Consider the following 22,343-nt stretch of genomic DNA (forward strand, 5'->3'; position numbering starts at 1 on the left):
ACCCACCTCTTCAGACAAACAGCACTCTCAAGGGTCCAAGCGCAAAGTGGCGATAGCACGGCCCCGTGTGGGGAGTTTGGCCATTTCGTGAGGTGGAAACATGTCGTATGCTGGACAATCAGGTGAAGAAAATTACGAGATTGGAAAAGTCATTCAGAATAGTCCACAGGCAAGACCTTTTCATAGGAAAGCTAGGTGTCAGCCGGGCAGGGTGGGGCAAAAGATTTTGAAATCCAGTTGTGGTTCATTTTAATGAAGGTTAGATCATCTACATTTTGGGTAGCCAGACGAGTCCTTTTTTCTGTTAGTATTGAACCTGCAGCACTGAATACTCTTTCTGATAGGACACTAGCTGCCGGGCAAGCAAGCTCCTGCAATGCATATTCTGCCAATTCTGGCCAGGTGTCTAATTTGGATGCCCAGTAATCAAATGGGAATGACGGTTGAGGGAGAACGTCGATAAGGGATGAAAAATAGTTTGTAACCATACTGGACAAATGTTGTCTCCTGTCACTTTGAATTGATGCTGCAGTACCTGTCCTGTCTGCGGTCATAGAAAAATCACTCCACAACCTGGTCAGAAAACCCCTCTGGCCAACGCCACTTCTGATTTCTGCCCCTCTAACACCTCTGGTCTGCTGGCCCCTGGAGCTCGTGTGAGAACGATCACGGGCGCTGTGTGCAGGGAATGCCAGAAGCAAACGGTCAACAAGAGTTGATTGTTTTGTTGCTAATATTAGTTCCAAGTTCTCATGTGGCATAATATTTTGCAATTTGCCTTTATAGCGAGGATCAAGGAGGCAGGCCAACCAGTAATCGTCATCGTTCATCATTTTTGTAATGCGTGTGTCCCTTTTGAGGATACGCAAGGCATAATCCGCCATATGGGCCAAAGTTCCCGTTGTCAAATCTGCGGTTGTGCTTGGTTGAGGGGCAGTTGCAGGCAAATCTACGTCACTTGTGTCCCTCAAAAAACCAGAACCCGGCCTTGCCACGCCACCAATTTCCCGTGCCCCCGGGAAAGCTTCCTCATTAAAAATATACTCATCCCCATCATCCTCCTCATCCTCCACCTCCTCTTCGCCCGGTACCTCGTCATGTACACTGCCCTGACCAGACAATCGCTGACTGTCATCAAGGCTTTCCTCTTCCTCTGGTGCAGACGCCTGATCCTTTATGTGCGTCAAACTTTGCATCAGCAGACGCATTAGGGGGATGCTCATGCTTATTATGGCGTTGTCTGCACTAACCAGCCGTGTGCATTCCTCAAAACACTGAAGGACTTGACACATGTCTTGAATCTTCGACCACTGCACACCTGACAACTCCATGTCTGCCATCCTACTGCCTGCCCGTGTATGTGTATCCTCCCACAAAAACATAACAGCCCGCCTCTGTTCGCACAGTCTCTGAAGCATGTGCAGTGTTGAGTTCCACCTTGTTGCAACGTCTATGATTAGGCGATGCTGGGGAAGGTTCAAAGAACGCTGATAGGTCTGCATACGGCTGGAGTGTACAGGCGAACGGCGGATATGTGCGCAAAGTCCACGCACTTTGAGGAGCAGGTCGGATAACCCCGGATAACTTTTCAGGAAGCACTGCACCACCAGGTTTAAGGTGTGAGCCAGGCAAGGAATGTGTTTCAGTTGGGAAAGGGAGATGGCAGCCATGAAATTCCTTCCGTTATCACTCACTACCTTGCCTGCCTCAAGATCTACAGTGCCCAGCCACGACTGCGTTTCTTGCTGCAAGAACTCGGACAGAACTTCCGCGGTGTGTCTATTGTCGCCCAAACACTTCATAGCCAATACAGCCTGCTGACGTATGCCAGTAGCTGCCCCATAATGGGAGACCTGGTGTGCAACTGTGGCAGGTGCGGATGGAGTGTTTGTGCGACTGCGGTCTGTGGACGAGCTCTTGCTTCTGCAGGAGGACGAGGAGGAGGAGAAGGAGGAGGGGGTGCGAACGGCTACAGACAACTGTTTACTAGACCGTGGGCTAGGCAGAACTGTCCCAAACTTGCTGTCCCCTGTGGACCCTGAATCCACCACATTTACCCAGTGTGCCGTGATGGACACGTAACGTCCCTGGCCATGCCTACTGGTCCATGCATCTGTTGTCAGGTGCACCTTTGTGCTCACAGATTGCCTGAGTGCATGGACGATGCGCTCTTTAACATGCTGGTGGAGGGCTGGGATGGCTTTTCTGGAAAAAAAGTGTCGACTGGGTAGCTCGTAGCGTGGTACAGCGTAGTCCATCAGGTCTTTGAAAGCTTCGCTTTCAACTAACCGGTAGGGCATCATCTCTAACGAGATTAGTCTAGCTATGTGGGCGTTCAAACCCTGTGTACGCGGATGCGAGGCTAAGTACTTCCTTTTTCTAACCATAGTCTCATGTAGGGTGAGCTGGACTGGAGAGATGGAGATCGTGGAACTAGCGGGGGTGCCGGTGGACATGGCAGACTGAGAGACGGTGGGAGATGGTATTGTTGCCGCCGGTGCCCTAGATGCAGTGTTTCCTACTACGAAACTGGTGATTCCCTGACCCTGACTGCTTTGGCCTGGCAAAGATACCTGCACAGATACAGCAGGTGGTGCGCTAAATGGTGGTCCTACACTGCCGGAAGGGATGTTGCGTTGATGACTAGCTTCATTGGCCGAGGGTGCAACAACCTTAAGGGACGTTTGGTAGTTAGTCCAAGCTTTCAAATGCATGGTGGTTAAATGTCTATGCATGCAACTAGTATTGAGACTTTTCAGATTCTGACCTCTGCTTAAGGAAGTAGAACATTTTTGACAGATGACTTTGCGCTGATCAATTGGATGTTGTTTAAAAAAATGCCAGACTGCACTCTTTCTAGCATCGGATACCTTTTCAGGCATTGCAGACTGAGCTTTAACCGGATGGCCACGCTGTCCTCCACCAGGTTTTGGCTTTGCCACACGTTTTGGGCAAGATACGGGCCCGGCAGATGGAACCTGTGGCGATGTTGATGCCTGCTGCGGCCCCTCCTCCTCCTCTGCTTCAGAACTGCTGCCGCCTGCACCCTGTTCCCCCAATGGCTGCCAATCGGGGTCAAGAACTGGGTCATCTAATAACTCTTCTTGTACCTCCTGCGCAACTTCGTCTGTGTCACCGTGTCGTTCGGTGGTATAGCGTTCGTGATGGGGCAACATAGTCTCATCAGGGTCTGATTCTTGATCAGCACCCTGCGAGGGCAATGTTGTGGTCTGAGTCAAAGGACCAGCATAGTAGTCTGGCTGTGGCTGTGCGTCAGTGCACTCCATGTCAGATTCAATTTGTAATGGGCATGGACTGTTAACTGCTTCACTTTCTAAGCCAGGGACGGTATGTGTAAAGAGCTCCATGGAGTAACCCGTTGTGTCGCCTGCTGCATTCTTCTCTGTTGTTGTTTTTGCTGAAGAGGACAAGGAAGTGACTTGTCCCTGACCGTGAACATCCACTAACGACGCGCTGCTTTTACTTTTACCAGTTTCACGAGAGGAGGCAAAAGAGCTAGAGGCTGAGTCAGCAAGATAAGCCAAAACTTGCTCTTGCTGCTCCGGCTTTAAAAGCGGTTTTCCTAATCCCAGAAAAAGGAGCGTTCGAGGCCTTGTGTAGCCGGACGACGAACCTGGCTCCACAGCTCCAGACTTAGGTGCAATATTTTTTTCCCCACGACCACCTGATGCTCCACCACTACCACTACCCTCATTACCAGCTGACAATGAACACCCCCGGCCACGACCTCTTCCACTAGACTTCCTCATTGTTTTAAAAACGTAACCAAACTAACGTTATTTGTTGCAGTCACACAACTTACACGGTGAGCTATAACTTCAGTATGATTTAGCTACCCCTTTACAGGTTGGTGAGACCACAGCGAAAATCAGGCCCAATGTTACACACTCTTTTTTTGGTGGCTGCAAATTAGAGAGATGCCCCACACGCAGGACTGTCACTGAAGCACAAATGTTAATATTAATGTCACACTATTATTTTTTTTTTATTTTTATTTTTTTTCAGGAACACTTTAGAAACCCCCCCCCAAAAAAAACATTGATTTTTGCAGGGAGAATTTAGAAAACAAATGTAACAAACTATATGCTTTCTATGGGCCACTGAGTGAGAGATGACGCACACAGGAATCAGGAGTGGCACACAAGCCCAGAGGCCAATATTTTTCTACCAATGATTGATGGAGTTATTTTCTCTGGTAGATTTTGGAACCCAAATCAAGGAAAAAAAATATAGGCTTTCTATGGACCACAATTGGAGAGAGAGAGAGAGAGAGAGATGGCACACCCAGGAGTCAAGACTGGCACACAAGCAGAAAGGCCAATATTAATCTCCCACTGTTTTTTTTTTTTTTTTTTTTTTTTTTCAGGGAGACTTTAGAAAAAAAAATAATAAAAAAAATATGATTTTATCAGGAAGAATTTAGAAACCAAATAAAATAAAATGATTTTTTCAGGGAGAATTTATAAAACAAATAAAACCAAAAATAGGCGTTCTATGGCCCACTAACTGAGAGATGACGCACCCAGGAGTCAAGACTGGCACACAAGCAGAAAGGCCAATATTAATCTCCCACTGTTTTTTTTTTTTTTTTTTTTTTTTTCAGGGAGACTTTAGAAAAAAAAAAAATAAAAAAAATATGATTTTGTCAGGAAGAATTTAGAAACCAAATAAAATAAAATGATTTTTTCAGGGAGAAATTATAAAACAAATAAAACCAAAAATAGGCGTTCTATGGCCCACTGACTGAGAGATGACGCACACAGGAATCAGGAGTGGCACACAAGCCCAGAGGCCAATATTTTTCTACCAATGATTGATGGAGTTATTTTCTCTGGTAGATTTTGGAACCCAAATCAAGGAAAAAAAATATAGGCTTTCTATGGACCACAATTGGAGAGAGAGAGAGAGAGAGAGAGAGAGAGAGATGGCACACCCAGGAGTCAAGACTGGCACACAAGCAGAAAGGCCAATATTAATCTCCCACTGTTTTTTTTGGTTGTTTTTTTTTTTTTTTTTTCAGGGAGACTTTAGAAAAAAAAATAATAAAAAAAATATGATTTTATCAGGAAGAATTTAGAAACCAAATAAAATAAAATGATTTTTTCAGGGAGAATTTATAAAACAAATAAAACCAAAAATAGGCGTTCTATGGCCCACTGACTGAGAGATGACGCACACAGGAATCAGGAGTGGCACACAAGCCCAGAGGCCAATATTTTTCTACCAATGATTGATGGAGTTATTTTCTCTGGTAGATTTTGGAACCCAAATCAAGGAAAAAAAATATAGGCTTTCTATGGACCACAATTGGAGAGAGAGAGAGAGAGAGAGAGAGAGAGAGAGATGGCACACCCAGGAGTCAAGACTGGCACACAAGCAGAAAGGCCAATATTAATCTCCCACTGTTTTTTTTTTTTTTCAGGGAGACTTTAGAAAAAAAAATAATAAAAAAAATATGATTTTATCAGGAAGAATTTAGAAACCAAATAAAATAAAATGATTTTTTCAGGGAGAATTTATAAAACAAATAAAACCAAAAATAGGCGTTCTATGGCCCACTGACTGAGAGATGACGCACCCAGGAGTCAAGACTGGCACACAAGCAGAAAGGCCAATATTAATCTCCCACTGTTTTTTTTTTTTTTTTCAGGGAGACTTTAGAAAAAAAAATAATAAAAAAAATATGATTTTGTCAGGAAGAATTTAGAAACCAAATAAAATAAAATGATTTTTTCAGGGAGAATTTAGAAAACAAATAAAACCAAAAATAGGCGTTCTATGGCCCACTGACTAAGAGAGAGAGAGAGAGATGGAACGCTTAGTACTGGCACACAAGCCCAAAGGGCAATATTAATCTCCCTTTTTTTTTCCAGGGAGAATTTCTAAAACCCCCCAAAAAAAAAAAATAGGCTTTCTATGGCCCACTATTTGTGAGAGAGATGGGACGCTCAGGACTGGCACAGAAGCCCAGAGGCCAATATTAATCTCCCTTTTTTTCTGGGAGAATTTATAAAACCAAAAAAATATTTAAATAGGCTTTCTATGGCCCACTATTTGTGAGAGAGATGGCACGCTCAGGACTGGCACAGATGGCACGCTCACAACTGGCACACAAGCCCAGAGGCCAATATTAATCTCCCTTTTTTCAGGGAAAATTTATAAAACCAAAAAAAAAATTAAATAGGCTTTCTATGGCCCACTATTTGTGAGAGAGATGGCACGCTCAGGACTGGCACAGATGGCACGCTCACAACTGGCACACAAGCCCAGAGGCCAATATTAATCTCCCTTTTTTCAGGGAAAATTTATAAAACAAAAAAAAAAAATTAAATAGGCTTTCTATGGCCCACTATTTGTGAGAGAGATGGCACGCTCAGGACTGGCACAGATGGCACGCTCACAACTGGCACACAAGCCCAGAGGCCAATATTAATCTCCCTTTTTTTCAGGGAGAATTTATAAAACCAAAAAAAAAATTAAATAGGCTTTCTATGGCCCACTATTTGTGAGAGAGATGGCACGCTCAGGGCTGGCACAGATGGCACGCTCAGGACTGGCACACAAGCCCAGAGGCCAATATTAATCTCCCTTTTTTTCAGGGAGAATTTATAAAACCCCAAAAAAAATAAAATAGGCTTTCTATGGCCCACTATTTGTGAGAGAGATGGCACACTCAGGACTGGCACACAAGCCCAAAGGCCAATATTAATCTCCCACTGTATTTTTATCAGGGAGAATTTATACACCCCACAAAAAAAAATACAGAAAAATGAAAAGGCTTTCTATGGCCCACTATGTGAGAGAGATGGCACACACAGGGATGGCACTCTAGCAGAAATGCCAAATTGCCAATCTTAATCTCCCACCAAAAAAAAACAAAAAAAAAACACAGGGAATGTCCTACAATTACTATCTCCCTGCCTGCAGTAATCTCAGCCAGGTATGGCAGGCAGCTACTATCTCCCTGCCTGCAGTAATCTCAGCCAGGTATGGCAGGCAGCAATAAGGAGTGGACTGATGCACAAATGAAATAAAAAGTGTGGACAAACAAAAAAGATAGCTGTGCAGAAAGGAAGGAACAAGAGGATTTGTGCTTTGAAAAAAGCAGTTGGTTTGCACAGCGGCGTACACACAGCAATGCAGCTATCAGGGAGCCTTCTAGGGCAGCCCAATGAGCTACAGCGCTGAGGGGAAAAAAAAAAAAAAAAAACTTCCACTGTCCCTGCACACCGAGGGTGGTGTTGGACAGTGCAAATCGCTGCAGCACAAGCGGTTTTGTGGTTAATGGACCCTGCCTAACGCTATCCCTGCTTCTGACAAAGCGGCAGCAACCTCTCCCTAAGCTCAGATCAGCAGCAGTAAGATGGCGGTCGGCGGGAACGCCTCTTTATAGCCCCTGTGACGTCGCAGACAGCAAGCCAATCACTGCAATGCCCTTCTCTAAGATGGTGGGGACCAGGACCTATGTCATCACGCTGCCCACACTCTGCGTTTACCTTCATTGGCTGAGAAATGGCGCTTTTCGCGTCATTGAAACGCGACTTTGGCGCGAAAGTCGCGTACCGCATGGCCGACCCCGCACAGGGGTCGGATCGGGTTTCATGAAACCCCGACTTAGCCAAAAGTCGGCGACTTTTGAAAATGTTCGACCCGTTTCGCTCAACCCTAGTCGCATGTGCTTCCTTGCTGCTGCAGCCTGTCTCCTTTTGACTCATATTCTAACAATTTATCTGTGCATATCTGGTGAAGTTCTGTCAAACCAAAATGTCAACCTGTTTGTATACAGCTCACTAATTCCATAAAATACACCTCTCTGAGTGCTGGATTCCCTGTTGAACATGTTGAGAAGGAGGGGGATCCTATCCGTGCACCTGACATTTTTGGGAGTGCTGTGTTTCCTCGATTACATTACACTGGTAGTGGCTGAAAGTCAGTGTTGGACCTCGGGAGGGTGAATAAAGGAAGTTTGTATGTTTTTTATTTTAAAAACAAATTTGAAAAAGAAAAACCTTTTGAAAATGGCAGCATTTTTTCAATGCAAAAATGGTATAATAAACTTTTTGTTTCACATTAAGCGTCAAAACAGAAAAGCACGTATTATTTTCTATTTATTATATCTATATTTAAACTGTATTTTACTTGCTGGTTTCCCCCTTGCCTGTCATTAGCAGAAATTGTATCAGAAGGTTTGCTCATTCTTACTATAATCTTAAAAGAACTGACATGAGAGAAGTAAAACTCCAGAGTAATAATTTCCTTTTTTCCTATAATGCTTTATTTATACATTTTAAAGGAAACATAAAACACTTTGAAAAGAACAAATACCTCCATCCCTACATATCCCAGGTGTGCTGGAACTGGCAGGGAAAGATATTTGAGAAAAAAGCCTGTGATTTCTCTTCATAAAAAGAAATACTCACCAAGTCTATTAGTATTCACAAATGAAAATATTGGCAGGTGCGGTACTGAATAAGGTGCGCGCCTCTGACTGGGGAGTACACAGTGAGGGCAGCATTAAAATGTTGTCAGTACCCAGTTCCCCCCTAGCATCACTCCCCCTTGGTGATGCACTAATTAGGAGACCCCCAGGCGGCCAGTGGTCACTAGAGGGGAGGGGTCCTACGGCCACACCTATAGGGGTTAAATCCAGGTGTCAGGCCGGGAACTTCCTCTTTTCCTCCCGGCGGACACCTGGAAGCTTTTGTTTGTCCCTGCAGTGATGTCAGATCCCCTTGTTGAGGTCCTGCTGCAGAGAGCGGCGCAGGAAGGTGAGCACTGGCTTCAGGCCCTTTTCAATGGCATCAGGGCTTACCTCCCTGGGCACTCTCCTGACCCCCTGCTCACACTCCCCTTATCCGGTCCGGATAATCTGTCCTCCCTCACCCCTTTGTCTCTGGGTCCCCTTAGGCCTAGCTCACCTCTGCTGCTTTCCAGCATGCCAGCTCCCGGTGGTCCGGAGGTCGGAGCATTCCAGAGGAATTAAGCGCTGGTCAGTCCTCCATTACCTTCCCTGTGGGCACATATCGGCCACGCGCAGGGGGTAATCAGGAGGCTGGCATTAACGCCACACAGTCCCCAGAGCGCGCTGATCGGTCAAACCCGACTGAGCAGCGCGCTGATTTCTCACCAGGCCTGACCTCGAGCCTACCCCCGGCAGACGAAGCCCTGATGCCTGCACGGGGGTATCAGGGGTCAGGCCGTAGAGGTTACAGGGCAGCAGAAGAGCGCATTGTTCGGTCCACAAGGACCGATCAAGGCGCTCAACAGCTGCACAACACAAATCACTGTGAAATTTCACTAATGGCACCAAACACAGACACATTTACACCTCCACCCACAGCCCAAATTCCTAATAAAGATTATCTGTGAACCACTGCCCCGTCAAATCCCAGCAATGGGAGTGAATACAGTTACCTCCTAACGCCCCCCCCCCTTTTGTGTAGCACGATGGTACCAACTACTGCCAATAATCCCCCTCGGACGACTGATAGAATCCCCCCATTACACCGCATAGTAACGGTGGATGAAGGCGTAGACACCAAACGTCCTCCCAATCTTCCTCTGATAACTCCCATCGCCATTCGCGCTACCCCTCTAAATGCCCCTCCCGTCACCGATACAGATGCAGCTCCCATAGGAGCCGCCGCAGATCGCGAGCCTCAGGATGGCTGTCATCAGCAACATCCGAGGGGTCCGAAGTATCGCAGAGCCCGGATAGAAGTTATCGTGCACGTGACAAATCCTTTCAATCACATGCACATGCTAGGGATATCAGCTAGGGAGAACAACCCCCCGTGGCTTCCAGCCACAACAACTGCCATGCAGTTGCTGAAGACAGAGCCATTAATCCGCCACTACGTGGTTTTCATCAGGCTCCAATGCACGATAGTCAGCGCATCGGCCAGTCCCTTGCTGTAGCAGGAGCCAGAGTTTCCCCATCCTGTGACATCACCCCGTCAAAATCAACGGGAGTTGGGGTTCTTCCAAGATCGGAGTACACTCGTCCAGAGTCACACAGCGGTGAGTGTTTCAAGGGTAGCGATGAAATGTTACGCTACGGGGTTGACTTAAAGGAAATTAAGCTAACCTCAGTGATAAAGCAGTTAATCCTACACCTATCACATCCGAGCGGAAAAGTGGTGAACAATACAACACCACAGTCAGCTAATCTACACAAAGACGCCTTCTTCTGCGGGATCAGCCCGCTTGGCGCCCTTATAGATCAGGAAACTAGACAGAAAATCTGGAGCAACGATTATATTGACATTTGGTTCGTGTTATCAGCGGACCAACAAACGGTGGATACAGCTAACGAAAGGGGTTAGATAGGAGTAGATAAAAAATCGCATTAACCATGAATAATTGGCTCCAGGCCTTCGCAGTATTGGGCTGTATTATGGGCCAGAAACATCCGGAACGCTGCTCCGAATTGTTTATATATCAAGACATGATATATAGTTCATACAAGTCGCATGGTGGTTCAGCCTGGCGGCGGTATGACGAGGAGTTCCGCAGGCGTCTGGCCCTGCAACCTGATCTAGGCTGGGGAGTTAAAGTGACAGACGTGTGGGTGCAACTGATGCTGTCACAAAAACAGCCCCCCTTTTCAGTCACGACCACTAATTACTCCGCAGCCACAGGTCAGAACTCAGTGGTCGTGCGAAAACCCGGGGCCTGCTGGTTATTTAACGAGGGAAACTGCCGTTTCCACGTGTTATGCAAGTTCAGACATGATTGCTACGCTTGCGGGGGGGGGGGGACAGCCAGCGTCAAGGTGCACTCGTCAGCCATACAAAGCGCCTACAAGGCAGAACCCCAGTGAGCGTAACCGCGATGGCCCCCTGGCTAAATCTCTACCCCAATAAGAAAGTGGCACAGCAGCTGAAAGCGGGATTCTCCGACAGGTTTTTTGTCCCCTTCAGGTTTACAAGAACGCCAACCCTATCCGATAACCTAAAATCTGCTCGCGAATTCCCTGAATTCCCTGAATTAGACAAAAAATAGAAAAGGAGGTAGAATAGCAGGCCCTTTTCATTCTCTTCCCTTCAAAAACATCAAAATATCACCGTTAGGCATTATTCCAAAAAAAGGAACCCGGTAAATACCGTCTAATCCATCATTTATCTCACCCAAAGGGCGATTCGGTTAACGCAATTTCCCCAGAAGAAGCTTCTGTCTCATACGCGTCTTTCGATAAGGCGGTAGAATTATTCCGGGCAGCCGGACCCGGCGCCCTGCTAGCCAAATCCGACATAGAATCGGCATTCCGTTTACTACCCGTGCACCCTGAATGTTTCCACCTTTTGGGCTGCAAAGTGGACCAGCTCTATTACTTCAATATGTGCCTTCCAATGGGATGTTCCATCTCATGTCACTATTTCGAGCTATTCAGCAGCTTCCTAGATTGGACTAACCAAAGGACATGAAGTATATAGACTCAAAAAATATATATAGTTCCATATAAAATTGTATGTTTATTGGTGCAATCGTAAGCAACACTAAAATATACAACAAACAAAATATCCAGATATATTAACAGATTAGAAACAGAAACATTTGAGTATAGAGAATGGGTGCAGTAAAAACAGTGTTGCACCACGGATATAGGAAACTACTGCGGGCCCCCCGACGAAGCTGTGGGCGAAACGCGCGTAGGGGCGCGTGTTGTGAACTATGGAAAAGGAAAATGGTAAGATGGGGATATGGGACTAGTTCACTCCTTGTTTATTGTGGATGTGTTGAACTATAGGATATTTTCCTTTCACTTGATGTAACGTTCACAATCCATATAGCTGTGAGGGTATTGATTGAGCACTGAGCACTTTACTGTAGCCCTGTGGCAGCATCCTTCTTGTGTTACTAGGTCTTATGACCCCCAATATATCAATTCCCCCCCCTCGGTTTTCCTATATCCGTGGTGCAACACTGTTTTTACTGCACCCATTCTCTATACTCAAATGTTTCTGTTTCTAATCTGTTAATATATCTGGATATTTTGTTTGTTGTATATTTTAGTGTTGCTTACGATTGCACCAATAAACATACAATTTTATATGGAACTATATATATTTTTTGAGTCTATATACTTCATGTCCTTTGGTTAGTTAGATTTGAGGAAGTATCTCAGGGTATTTACCCTATCAGTCTTGTGTTGTCCAGACGTGACTGTATTTTACTGTAATGGTATCTGTATCTGAGGTTTTGTTTCAGCTTCCTAGATTGGGTAGTTCGGTACAAGACAGGCAGCAAATCCCTAATTCACTACCTCGACGATTTCCTGTTCATCGGCCCCAGAAATTCTACACTCTGCTCCGATATAGAAAAATTCAAATCTATCTCACACAAATTCGGTGTACCATTGTCACCGGAGAAAACGGAGGGACCATGTAATGTATTTCCTTTCTTGGGCATCGAAATAGATACCAATTCGATGGTTTTCCGCTTACCTAAGGATAAAATACTAAAAACCCAGCAAATGTTGTAAGGCTTTCGCAATGTTAGCAAGGTAACCCTACAGCAAATGTAGGCATTATTGGGCCTACTGACGTTCGCCTGCCGCATAATGCCGGTCGGCAGAGCATTCTCGCGCAGACTATCTTTGGCAACAAAAGACGCTTCTCAGCCCGGCCATAGAATTAGGCTCACTCATTCGCTAAAAGTAGATCTGCTAGTATGGCAGACGTTCCTACAATTGTACAACAGTCACACGTGCGTCATGGCTAGATAGACTGCAAGCAAGGAATTAGGGCTGACAATAGGGTGGAACAAAAAAGAGGGCTTTGCAGCAATTTATAAAAACCACTGGTGCAAATCTGATTGGCCGGCGTATCAGGGTTAGAAAATCCAAATGCGATCCCACCGGTAGGGGCACATGGGTCCTGGTTAACTCTACAGATAGCCCAGTTTGCCCGCTAAAAATTGTTAAAAGATACGCCGTAATAAGACACGCAAGTAGATTTTTCTTCACTCATACAGACGGGTCCCCTATGACCAAGTACCAGTTCCAGGCAATGTTCAAGCTACGCTTGGAAAAAACTGGTGCAAATCCAAAGGAGTACGGAACACATTCATTCCGGATAGGGGCGGCCACAGAAGCAGCTAGGGCAGGAGTGTCAGAGGCCGAAGTGCAGAGAATGGGTCGTTGGAAGTCCGCATGCTTCGCCAGATACATAAGACCTGACTTGCTTACTTAACATATGTTGTCACTTACAGGGGTTGAAGTTTGGGTTGTAGGACATTCCTACGTATACTGGGCCGAAAAGAGGGCCAAACTGGGGCCAGGAGGATCAAATCTTTGCATCCCGGGCATAAAAGTTAACTGGAGGGGTATCAGAGGCCTCCAGTGGAAACAGGTGTTGAAGGAGATGGTTGGCATAGCAAGGAGGGCGGAACACCCAGTGATAATGGTGTTACACGCGGGCGGCAATGACCTAGGCAAACAAAAGGTGGCCGAATTGTACAAATGGATGACAACGGATATGGAACGGTTCAGCTGTCTATTCAGGAACATAATACTGGTGTGGTCGGATATAATACCACGGGCCGTCTGGCGAGGAGCAAGAGATAAAAAAGCCATAGAGCGGACAAGGAGTAAATTCAATGCTTGGATTGGAAAATATGTGAAAGGAAGAGGCGGTATCGTGATTCGTCACCACCAGCTACAAGGGGATAACACGCCACTATTAAGACCGGACGGAGTTCACCTAACGGACATTGGCCTCGATATTTTTCTGTCTGGATTACAGCATGGGGTTGAACAGGCCCTAACATTGATGGGTGGGGTTGGAGTCCCACGTCAGTAATACACGGGATCCTCCATGGCGGAAGAAGCGGAGGAGGGCAAAGGTTGTAACCGCTCGTTGGGCCAATTCCCCTGTCGATCACGGACAGGAGCTCGGCGTGAGCCGCCCGTTACGATATGTAATTGCCTTTCTCTGCTTATTTAATTAATAAACTGTGACCGACCTGTTCAACCCACCTAGGACTGTGTGTGTTTCATTACGGGAGTGATGGGAGGGGGGAAGGCACTGGTTACGACACCCAGGTCTCCACAGTCTTGTTCTTATATATCGTATCTCAAACGTTACTGTTGGCCATACAAATTTTGGTTATGTTCTTATCAGGACAAGAAGGTTAATAATGGGTCATGCATCATGGGAAACAGGGGTGCGGGCCCCTCAATGGTGAGAAAAATAATATAATCCACCAAAATGTGGATTATATGTGCAGTTTCACCTGTCTTTCACTAGGGGGACTTGTCAGGGAGTCACAAAAACATTGAACTTTAGGAAGGCAAAGTTTGAACAGCTTAGAGATGCCCTTAATCTGGTAGACTGGGACAATATCCTCAGAAATGAGAATACAGATAATAAATGGGAAATGTTCAAGAACATCCTAAATAGGCAGTGTAAGCGGTTTATACCTTGTGGGAATAAAAGGACTAGAAATAGGAAAAACCCAATGTGGCTAAACAAAGAAGTAAGACAGGCAATTAACAGTAAAAAGAAAGCATTTGCACTACTAAAGCAGGATGGCACCATTGAAGCTCTAAAAAACTATAGGGAGAAAAATACTTTATCTAAAAAACTAATTAAAGCTGCCAAAAAGGAAACAGAGAAGCACATTGCTAAGGAGAGTAAAACTAATCCCAAACTGTTCTTCAACTATATCAATAGTAAAAGAATAAAAACTGAAAATGTAGGCCCCTTAAAAAATAGTGAGGAAAGAATGGTTGTAGATGATGAGGAAAAAGCTAACATATTAAACACCTTCTTCTCCACGGTATTCACGGTGGAAAATGAAATGCTAGGTGAAATCCCAAGAAACAATGAAAACCCTATATTAAGGGTCACCAATCTAACCCAAGAAGAGGTGCGAAACCGGCTAAATAAGATTAAAATAGATAAATCTCCGGGTCCGGATGGCATACACCCACGAGTACTAAGAGAACTAAGTAATGTAATAGATAAACCATTATTTCTTATTTTTAGTGACTCTATAGCAACAGGGTCTGTTCCGCAGGACTGGCGCATAGCAAATGTGGTGCCAATATTCAAAAAGGGCTCTAAAAGTGAACCTGGAAATTATAGGCCAGTAAGTCTAACCTCTATTGTTGGTAAAATATTTGAAGGGTTTCTGAGGGATGTTATTCTGGATTATCTCAATGAGAATAACTGTGTAACTCCATATCAGCATGGGTTTATGAGAAATCGCTCCTGTCAAACCAATCTAATCAGTTTTTATGAAGAGGTAAGCTATAGACTGGACCACGGTGAGTCATTGGACGTGGTATATCTCGATTTTTCCAAAGCGTTTGATACCGTGCCGCACAAGAGGTTGGTACACAAAATGAGAATGCTTGGTCTGGGGGAAAATGTGTGTAAATGGGTTAGTAACTGGCTTAGTGATAGAAAGCAGAGGGTGGTTATAAATGGTATAGTCTCTAACTGGGTCGCTGTGACCAGTGGGGTACCGCAGGGGTCAGTATTGGGACCTGTTCTCTTCAACATATTCATTAATGATCTGGTAGAAGGTTTACACAGTAAAATATCGATATTTGCAGATGATACAAAACTATGTAAAGCAGTTAATACAAGAGAAGATAGTATTCTGCTACAGATGGATCTGGATAAGTTGGAAACTTGGGCTGAAAGGTGGCAGATGAGGTTTAACAATGATAAATGTAAGGTTATACACATGGGAAGAGGGAATCAATATCACCATTACACACTGAACGGGAAACCACTGGGTAAATCTGACGGGGAGAAGGACTTGGGGATCCTAGTTAATGATAAACTTACCTGGAGCAGCCAGTGCCAGGCAGCAGCTGCCAAGGCAAACAGGATCATGGGGTGCATTAAAAGAGGTCTGGATACACATGATGAGAGCATTATACTGCCTCTGTACAAATCCCTAGTTAGACCGCACATGGAGTACTGTGTCCAGTTTTGGGCACCGGTGCTCAGGAAGGATATAATGGAACTAGAGAGAGTACAAAGGAGGGCAACAAAATTAATAAAGGGGATGGGAGAACTACAATACCCAGATAGATTAGCGAAATTAGGATTATTTAGTCTAGAAAAAAGACGACTGAGGGGCGATCTAATAACCATGTATAAGTATATAAGGGGACAATACAAATACAGTGGGGCAAAAAAGTATTTAGTCAGTCAGCAATAGTGCAAGTTCCACCACTTAAAAAGATGAGAGGCGTCTGTAGTTTACATCATAGGTAGACCTCAACTATGGGAGACAAGCTGAGAAAAAAAAATCCAGAAAATCATATTGTCGGTTTTTTTAACATTTTATTTGCATATTATGGTGGAAAATAAGTATTTGGTCAGAAACAAACAATCAAGATTCCTGGCTCTCACAGACCTGTAACTTCTTCTTTAAGAGTCTCCTCTTTCCTCCACTCATTACCTGTAGTAATGGCACCTGTTTAAACTTGTTATCAGTATAAAAAGACACCTGTGCACACCCTCAAACAGTCTGACTCCAAACTCCACTATGGTGAAGACCAAAGAGCTGTCAAAGGACACCAGAAACAAAATTGTAGCCCTGCACCAGGCTGGGAAGACTGAATCTGCAATAGCCAACCAGCTTGGAGTGAAGAAATCAACAGTGGGAGCAATAATTAGAAAATGGAAGACATACAAGACCACTGATAATCTCCCTCGATCTGGGGCTCCACGCAAAATCCCACCCCGTGGGGTCAGAATGATCACAAGAACGGTGAGCAAAAATCCCAGAACCACGCGGGGGGACCTAGTGAATGAACTGCAGAGAGCTGGGACCAATGTAACAAGGCCTACCATAAGTAACACACTACGCCACCATGGACTCAGATCCTGCAGTGCCAGACGTGTCCCACTGCTTAAGCCAGTACATGTCCGGGCCCGTCTGAAGTTTGCTAGAGAGCATTTGGATGATCCAGAGGAGTTTTCAGAGAATGTCCTATGGTCTGATGAAACCAAACTGGAACTGTTTGGTAGAAACACAACTTGTCATGTTTGGAGGAAAAAGAATACTGAGTTGCATCCATCAAACACCATACCTACTGTAAAGCATGGTGGTGGAAACATCATGCTTTGGGGCTGTTTCTCTGCAAAGGGGCCAGGACGACTGATCCGGGTACATGAAAGAATGAATGGGGCCATGTATCGTGAGATTTTGAGTGCAAACCTCCTTCCATCAGCAAGGGCATTGAAGATGAAACGTGGCTGGGTCTTTCAACATGACAATGATCCAAAGCACACCGCCAGGGCAAAGAAGGAGTGGCTTCGTAAGAAGCATTTCAAGGTCCTGGAGTGGCCTAGCCAGTCTCCAGATCTCAACCCTATAGAAAACCTTTGGAGGGAGTTGAAAGTCCGTGTTGCCAAGCGAAAAGCCAAAAACATCACTGCTCTAGAGGAGATCTGCATGGAGGAATGGGCCAACATACCAACAACAGTGTGTGGCAACCTTGTGAAGACTTACAGAAAACTTTTGACCTCTGTCATTGCCAACAAAGGATATATTACAAAGTATTGAGATGAAATTTTGTTTCTGACCAAATACTTATTTTCCACCATAATATGCAAATAAAATGTTAAAAAAAACAGACAATGTGATTTTCTGGATTTTTTTTTCTCAGTTTGTCTCCCATAGTTGAGGTCTACCTATGATGTAAATTACAGATGCCTCTCATCTTTTTAAGTGGTGGAACTTGCACTATTGCTGACTGACTAAATACTTTTTTGCCCCACTGTATCTCGCTGAGGATCTGTTTATACCAAGGAAGGTGACGGGCACAAGGGGGCATTCTTTGCGTCTGGAGGAGAGAAGGTTTTTCCACCAACATAGAAGAGGATTCTTTACTGTTAGGGCAGTGAGAATCTGGAATTGCTTGCCTGAGGAGGTGGTGATGGCGAACTCAGTCGAGGGGTTCAAGAGAGGCCTGGATGTCTTCCTGGAGCAGAACAATATTGTATCATACAATTATTAGGTTCTGTAGAAGGACGTAGATCTGGGGATTTATTATGATGGAATATAGGCTGAACTGGATGGACAAATGTCTTTTTTCGGCCTTACTAACTATGTTACTATGTTACTATGTAAAATCCAAGCTGTCAAACAATTGCAATACTTCAAAGAGTATGAATTATGTACTCATTTCCAATTACTCTGCTAAAAATATTTTTCAATCAAATTTATTTATTATTTATTTTTTATAAAAATCATCTGTTAGGAGTCGAGTTTCCTCTGCTGCACAGGGGGAATCTCGATCCGTCTCCGCTGCGGTCTCCCATTCTCCTCCAGCCGCAGTGGAGCCTGCTCAGCAGGGACGTCGATCCCAGCGTCTCGCTCAGTCTGACTCTGTGAGAAGAGTTACTGCTGCTTCTCCAGCTTCTGCCTGTAAAGCCTATACTGGTCAGCAGCGAGTGGACTTCTCTGGGACTAAGTCCTTGTCTGCGCACACTGAGCATGCCCAGGGCAAGATCTCCCGTTGGAGATTGAGGGTCATGTGCTCAGACTCTGCAGCGCATTCTATTGGTCCTCTTGGCAGGTCTTGGAAGGGCAAAGTTTCTGTGGCCGCTTCCTGTCCTGCAACTATATAAACTGCGCATGACCGCACGGCCATGCGCTAGTGTACAATTTAATACGTGTGTTTGTTGTGAGTGCAAGTCGTTCTTTAAATACCCCTAGCCTATTGTATGACTGTTCGCGTATGGAGTATGGCTGCTATCTAGCGCCCGACTTATCACTCAATGTGTCACACACGTGTCAGCGTCTACTGCTGTGACCGCCAGTGCGGTGCCACGCGCCAGTGTGCGCTTCCTGACCCATGTCTGGGTGCTTAGTGGTGCCTGCCAGCACGTCACAGTTCGCACTTCGGTGCCTTAATTATATAATTCCTTTCACACCCAGTTGCGGTGTAGTGCCAGCAAGGGTCTAATCGGACTACAATCCCTGTTGGGGTTTAGTTCGCTGACCACTTGCTCGCGCTCTATGTGCGGTACCGCGGTCCTGTGACGCAACAGGATCGCTTTCTTCACGCTGGGTGAGGTTTAACCCACGCGTGTATACTTTTGAATACCGCCATATTGTCTGTCATTTCCTAGCAGCAGGTTTCACCTGCATGGTGGACCCCGGACTGCGAACGCATTTATATCATCTCTCTTGGTGCGTTCCGCCAGTCCTAACATCATCTTCAAGAGATTATAATTTGAATGGAGTGATAATTCTGCATGCGCACCAATCCAGAAGCCCATTCTCTAGTTTAGTGGGAGCACCAGCAGTTAAACCCACAGTGATCAGCAATTTATTTATATAAATATATTATATAAACTGTTGTTTTTTGGGCCGGCATACCACATACACAACGCCTTTGCGGTTTGAGATTGAAAATGGCAGTCAAAGCAGTGCCAATTCCAGATTTAACCTGAACAGATGAGTCCCTACTGACACTGTGGTTGTTATAACTGCTAAGTAGCAGAAGTCTATATAATTAACCCGTTAGTGACTGAGCCAATTTTGACATTAATGACCAAGTCAATTTTTACAATTCTGACCACTGTAACTTTATGAGGTTACATCTCAGGAACGCTTCAACGGATTCCACTGATTCTGATAATGTTTTTACGTGACATATTGTACTTCATGTTAATGATAAAATTTCTTTAATATGACTTATTTATGAAGAAAATGGAAATTTGGCAAAAATTTTGCAAATTTTGCGATTTTCAAACTTTTAATTTTTGTGCCCTTAAATGAGAAAGTCATGTCGCCCAAAATAGTTAATGAATACCATTTCCCACATGTCAACTTTACATCAGCACAATTTTGGAAAACTTTTTTTGTTTTGTTAGGACGTTATAAAGGTTAAAAGTTGACTAGCAATTTCTCATTTTTCCAACAAAATTTACAAAACCATTTGTTTTAGGGACCACCTCACCTTTGAAGTGAATTTGGGTGGTCAATATAACTGAAAATATCCAAAAGTGACACCATACTAAAAACTGAACCCCTCGAGGTGCTCAAAACAACATTCAAGAAGTTTATTAATCCTTCATGTGTTTCACGAGAACTAAAGTAATGTGGAAGGAAAAAATTTTATTTTTTTCACAAAAATTTTAATTTAGACCCAAACCTTTTTATTTTCACAAGGGTATCAGGATAAAATGGACCACAACCCTAGCCCCAACTCTAAACCCATCCCCAATGCTAACCCTAGCCCCTAACGCAAACCCTAGCTCTAACCCCAACCCTAGCCCCAACCCTAACCCTAGCTCTCACCCCAACCCTAACCCTATCCCCAACCACAGCCCTAGCTCTAACCCCAACCCTAACCCTAGCCCCAACCCTAATGCAAACTGCAAAAAATAGAAAAAAAAGCATTTTTTTAATTTTATTATTTATACCTAACTAAGGGGGTGATAAAGGGGGGTTTGATTTATTATTTTTTTTATTTTGATCACTGTGATAGGGTCTATCAGAGTGATCAAAATGAACCAATAAGAAAAATCTCCAATTGTTGCTGGGTGACGGCCGGCAAATCTCGGCAGGTGCACTGTGCATGCACTCACCATTTTCTTCCAGGAAGAAGATGTGGAGGCCAAGGTTACGGAGCCTGAGGGTCCAGGGATGGCAAAGGTACTGGGGGCCTCTGGGACCACATTTCTCTCACCTCTGGTATGCTAGATCATATCAGAGGAGAGAGAAATTAATGTGAAATCTGACTTGCTTTTTTGATTGCCATTATTTGGTAAATAACGGCAATCACAAGACTGGGGACGGTAAAAACTGACCCAAATCATGTTCTCTGGGGCTTCAGCTACCCACAGTAGCAGAGACCCCAGAGATTTTCCAATGCTGGGGGGCGCTATACCCTTATTTCTTAGAACCATTAAAATGCAGCGTTGAGGAATATGGCCACTTAACTGCTGCCATTAAAAAGGTGTATCGGCAGTCATTAAGGGGTTAAACAGCACTTACCTAGAACCAGGCACCTCTTGCCCATTCTCCTTCATTGAGGCTACTTTCACACTAGCGTCGGTACGGGGCCGTCGCCATGCGTCGGCCCAACGTACCGACGCAAACTGCAAACAAAAAGAACAACGGGGCAGCGGATGTAGTTTTACAATGCATCCGCTGCCGCATTGTAAGGTCCGGGGAGGAGGGGGCAGATACAGCAAACTACGCTAGTCTGAAAGTAGCCTAACACTGGTGTGTACAACACGACTCCTAATGAATCAATGCCTGTTTCTTTCTCTATCGGATGTTTTAACAATTTTTGTTTTACTCAGTGCAGAGCTATGATTGTGTGGCACCAGAAGCTCTGGATCCTGCCTTCCCTATCTGGGCAGAGATGATGACTCACTCACTGCTGCAGAGCCCCACATCCTCCCTCCTCGCCTGCTGCTGATGCACCATCTTAAAGTGTACCCAGCCTGTATCTGGAGACAATTACTATTTAAGGCACCTCCACCTGCATGGGAGTGCATGTGCAACATTATAGTCTGTTTCTAACACGTTTGCTAGTTCTCAGGTCCCAGTATACCTGACCTGTATATCAGCCGTGAATGCATGCCTGCATAACAATCGTGCCTGCCTCTCTATCTGCCGTGACCACCTGCTTGTATATCATTAGTACCTGGCTGTTAGAATGTCTCTCATGTCAGTCACTATACCAGCCTTGCCAGCCAGTACTTGCCGTGTCTACCTTTTCTGGGTGTTCCGGCCTCCTGTCCATTGGGGTCAACTGCCATTCACCCGAGGGCAGTTCTGGTGTAACACCTGGTCCTCGGATCGTGGTATCGCCAGCTGCTTTGCATCAGATCAGACATGGTGAAGCACCTAGTCACGCCCCTCCAGGCTCTACTCGGATTACGGCACAGTGGTTCCATCATCCAGTCCATTACAGATCGTAAACCATGAAGGTACTATAACATGTTTTTGTTTGTGCAGGGGATACTTGACTTAGAAACATTGAAAAACAGTGTATTTAGAAAATTTTGAATTTCTACTGTAATTTTAAAGAATGGAGATTTATTAGGACTGGCTTGTCATTCAAACAGATGTGGAGCACATTCTTGAAAATTTTGGCTTGCTCTAACAACTAAAATTGAGATTGATGAAATTTGCCAATTTTTTTAAAATAATGAATCTGGTGGACAAATGTTGGTCCTTACCACTCTGCCTGGCACACTTGTCTTGCCACTTTGCAGCAAGGGGCAAGAGGCAATAAATGTCACTAATTTCAGCACAAATATCATGTGCTAGTCTTTGAACTGGTTGCCCATTTGCTACAAAATATATCATAAGCTTACTCATTCACTCAC

The sequence above is a fragment of the Ranitomeya imitator genome, chromosome 3 (genome assembly GCF_032444005.1).
Source record: "Ranitomeya imitator isolate aRanImi1 chromosome 3, aRanImi1.pri, whole genome shotgun sequence".
Classification (NCBI taxonomy): Eukaryota; Metazoa; Chordata; class Amphibia; order Anura; family Dendrobatidae; genus Ranitomeya; species Ranitomeya imitator.